We start from the raw sequence: 4,563 nt of genomic DNA, 5'->3' as shown, positions 1-4,563 counted from the left end.
TTGGTAATGGAGGGGGTAAGGCTTAGTGGTCGCGGGTGGGGGGGATACGGGATGGTCACAACTAGAAGGCCCTTTATCACAGGTCTATTTGACCAGAATAGGGGATTAAAAAGAAAAACAGAAAATTAAAATAAAAAAACCCCTGATAAACGGCTTCCATTCGACTTTTAATAGAATCTTAAATATCCTACTCAGAGAAATGCCATTTATTCGGGAAAGGCATGAACGTAGCCACTTCCCATGTTTTTTTTTAATCTTTTTGGTTTTCGATTATATAACAAAATGCTGAGCAGAGATTAAATAACTCCCAACTATAAACACATGCAACGGCTTTCTTTCTTTCTAAGACAGTCGAGAAATTAATTTATCAATAAGCGATGTAAACAAAGCTGTGGAGCAGACGTGTGAAGGCAGGCATTCATACCTGCATACTCAGTATAGAGAGAGAGAGAGAGAGAGAGAGAGAAAGAGAGAGAGAGAGAGAGAGAGACGGAGAGAGAGAGAGATGGATAGGCAGGTAGGTAGGTAGGTAGGTAGGTATATATATAAATATATATGAGAGAGCGAGAGAGAGAGAGAGAGAGAGATAAACACACACACACAAACACAAACAGATAGATAAAGATAGATAAAGATAGATATGAATATGTTTTTTCTCTGGAAGGAGTTTAATGGCCGACTAGTTTTCTGAAAGCCCCAGAAGACTTCTCTTAAGTCTTCATTCACCCAAGAGTATTGTCTAGAAACGACTTGTATAGGAGGGATGGGAAAAGTCAATCCAAACAAACTTTTCTTTTCTATTCACCTGCATAGCCTAAGTAGTTTATTTATCGACCCAACTAAGATTTGAACTCAAAAACAGGTGGCAACTAAAACATTTCGTCCTGGTTCCTCCAGTGTTTATTGAAAATAAGTGTTGTTCAATATCCGGCTCTCCGTCTTTGACAAACCACACCGAAAGAAAAGAACAAAGATGCAAGACTACGGACGAACCTGGACACTGGAATTGCTAAGAATAGCAACTATGACTTCCTAAAGTCACAATTCGATAAATAAAAGCGGGGAGAACATATTGCATACACTACAGAAAGCGCATTATAGTCGAGTGATTAACAAGTTTGCCTCGCAATTTTCAAGTTTCGGTTTCGATTCCGTTACATGCCACCTTGGACAACTGTCATTTTCCATAATCTCTGGTCGACCTATACTTTGTCAATGAAAGTGGGTAGACGGAAACTGCATGGAAACCCGTCAGATGGACTGGAGTTTCATTTCAAAAGGGAAAGTCTTGTGAAGCCTTAGTGGTGTTGATTCTGTTTGAGAATTGAATTCCATGAAAGGTACGCGCGTCTGTGAAATACTCAGTCACTTATATGCTAATTCATTAAGGAGGAGGTAGTTACGTGGACACAAAAAAAGACGGGATGGTCACAGCTGGAACTCCAGTAATCAATCTAGATGATCTGGGCTGTTTTAGGACCAAACGAAAGCCCTCAACTTTTCTTTTTCACCAAACAACGAAGTTTGAATGTGGTTACTCAGACAGAAATAGCAGCCAAATCTCCCTCCAATGACGCTTAATGCTTTTCTCTACAACAAAAAGCACACTTTCAATTATGTGGCTCCCGTTTTTCTATAGAAAACGGGATGGTCGCGGCTGGCATGCTCTCACCCGATGAGGGGAGATTTGAGGGCTTAACGACGACTAAACGCCAAACTAAGGTGGTTAGTCCATGTGCTAGAAACAACAGCCGAAACTTCATCAAACTACACAGCCTACCCTTTAACGCGTGAAGTCACATTGAATAACGCAATCCTGGATACACTGCATCATGAAGCATACGGAAAGGTCACGGTTGGAACGGCTTTGATCACGGTGGATCTGCCAAGGGCGAAGGTAAAGAATATGTACACCCGGTGGAAAGGGTTAGGGTTGGGTTTAGGGATTTTGTTACGCCGAAGATCGGTGGTGTATGTATTCTTTGCCTCCGGCCTGCCCAGGGTTAAACAATAACAACAGGTACAGCCTCGCAGGAATAATGATGATGATGAGGAGGAGGAGGAGAAGGAGGAGGTGTAGGGTTTATTGTTTTGTTTCTAAATTATTAGAAAGAACAACGAAAATATGGAAGACCCCCCCCCCCCGTATGAACAGCAGCAGCAGCAGTAACAGCAGCAACAACAAGGACAGCATAATAGATGTACTTTTAAGCGAGGCAGAAAAGAAGCGAAGAACGGAGTCGCTTGGTTGACTTTCGATAATTTGCTCGGCGAAACTTGAAAAACATTACATAATAATAATAATAATATAAGAGATTATCATAGATAATATAGACGTAGTAGTAGTGGTGGTGGTGGTGGTGGTGGTGGTAATAGTAGCTACTGCGAGTAGTGTGTGTGTGTGTGTGTGTGTGTGAGGAATAAATGGAGAGAACGAAAACCACCGCCTTCACCGTTTCGTGTTGTGTGTGTCTATATACATGTATGTGTGTGTGCTTTTCTACTCCATCTAGCAAGAAATCTGAGAGGCCATAGGTACAGAGAAACCGGTGTGTGTGTATGTGCATATATAAAATTTATACACACACACACACACACACACACAAAGAGCAAGTGATCATAATAAGCGGCTTCTACCACGTGCGCCTGCATGCGCGAGTAAATACACATACATTATCTATCTATCTATATATATATATATACACATACACATACGTGTGTGTATGTATATGTATGCATATATGTGTGTATATAAAGACGTACACACACACAGAGCTTACTCAATTACTGGCGATTGAGGTGTATTTCACCTTCATTACTCCGAGTTTTGCGTGACCCACGCATCGATTCGGCAGAGGGACGGGGGTAATGGCGAAATACTATTCACTAAAAGACAGGTTAGTCTTTCACGAAGATCATTCCTGGTCCTCGGATAAACTGCCTCCTCCGCCAAAGTGCGACGGAAATGTGTAACCCTGAGGAAATGGAGCAGAAATGTAGCGCATATCGTTGGTTCTGATCATCATTTTGTCGGCGATGTGTAGATGAGATTTTGGACCGTTTGTGTGTGGAGTTTGTTTACAAACTGGACGTGAATGTATTTTCTATTTGCTAAACCAGGGAGGAAGGATTCGGCCCCCGAGAATCGAGGGAGTCGCTTCAGTGGCTTTTGCTGACTTGAGGGGGAGCCTGAGAGGAACGGAAGAATGAAAATATTGTCAAACCGGCGATCCTGGCCTTCCCAAATGCTTGCAACAAGCAGTGTTGGGTGAACCCTTAAATCACCCAAGAACCAAATTGCTCGCGATGAACCGGCGATGGATTAACTTTAACACACAAATAGGTCACGATTGAATATTTGGTAACCAAATTACACATCGCACACACAAATACAAACACCCACATATATATATATATATACACAAACACATACAAGCGTGTGTATGCATGCATGAATGTGTGTGAATGGGGGGGGGAAGATTGAATGAAGGGGAGGGGGTATTAGAAAGGTTCACTTACTTGCTATGAGTCCCTCTTTTCTTTTCTCTCTCCCTATAAAATTATTTCCGTCTTCCTGCTTTTACCTGGTTCTACCATCCATCCAACTTTCCCAGTGTCTGTCTTTCTGACTGACTGACTGAATAACTCTCTCTCTCTCTCAGCTAATTCATTCATTCATTCATTCGTGTCCGTTATCAACCATTTCTTTCTTTCTTTCCTTCTCTCTCTCTCTCGTTTCTGACAGCAACTACTGTACTATGGCCAAGCTGGAGCATCGGCTAAATGGAAATTAATCGCTCAAATCGTCTCTAAACACCCACTCTAGTTTACATTTTATCGATTTCTTTTCGCCGAATCGCTGTGTTACACTGATATAAAGAGAGACAATTTCAAACACCGATAAACATAAACATACAAACGGATATGTCAGGCTTCCGCACTGTTTCCGTCTATAAAGCCCTCGGTCAAACTCCCTCCCCTTAGGGTGCCTTTTTTGCAGTCCGCACAAGGCATTCGGATCAGGCCTTTGGCTGAGGATCCTAACCACCCAACCTCTCACAAATGTTGGAGGCCCTGCGAAGGGTCGTAGGGGCTGCTTTCCCTCCAAACAAAAACTAAAAGATATAAATATACAAGTGAAGGCCAAGGTATCGTGCAATGGGATCGAACCCGTCACGTCTGTCCACAGATTCACCGTGTTCAGCTGCCTTCGTATGCACGTGTATGTGTGTATGCACATGTATACACATACATCTAATATACACACACATGTGCATACATATATACTATATAGTACACAGATGTATATTTCTTTATTGCTTACAGGGGGCTAAACATAGAGGGGGACAAACAAGGACAGACAAAGGGATTAAGTCGATTACATCGATCCCAAGTGCGTAACTGGTACTTATTTAATCGACCCCGAAAGGATGAAAGGCAAAGTCAACCTCGGCGGAATTTGAACTCAGAACGTAACAATATCAATGCACCTCTCAAGATATATCATATATGCAATACATCTATCTATCTATCTACATATATATACACAAGCATCTCTCTCTC

General features: G+C 42.0%; 1 protein-coding gene across 4 annotated transcripts in view; it reads right to left on the bottom strand.

Moving 5' to 3' along the window:
- Positions 1–4,563, bottom strand: part of LOC106869017 (probable basic-leucine zipper transcription factor F) — an 84,987-nt gene that overhangs the window by 54,613 nt on the left and 25,811 nt on the right. Inside the window, exon 1 of one of the 4 annotated variants that reach the window (XM_052975912.1) lies at positions 3,520–4,474. The exons of the other annotated variants lie outside the window; for them this stretch is intronic. The gene's annotated coding sequence lies outside the window, so the exon portion shown is untranslated. Of the gene's footprint in view, positions 1–3,519; positions 4,475–4,563 lie in introns of those variants that run through there. 4 annotated transcript variants of the gene reach the window in all.

Source organism: Octopus bimaculoides, chromosome 23, assembly GCF_001194135.2.
Source record: "Octopus bimaculoides isolate UCB-OBI-ISO-001 chromosome 23, ASM119413v2, whole genome shotgun sequence".
Classification (NCBI taxonomy): domain Eukaryota; kingdom Metazoa; phylum Mollusca; class Cephalopoda; order Octopoda; family Octopodidae; genus Octopus; species Octopus bimaculoides.
The sequence above is the reverse complement of the archived record's forward strand: the minus strand, read 5'-3'. Positions and strand labels throughout refer to the sequence as shown.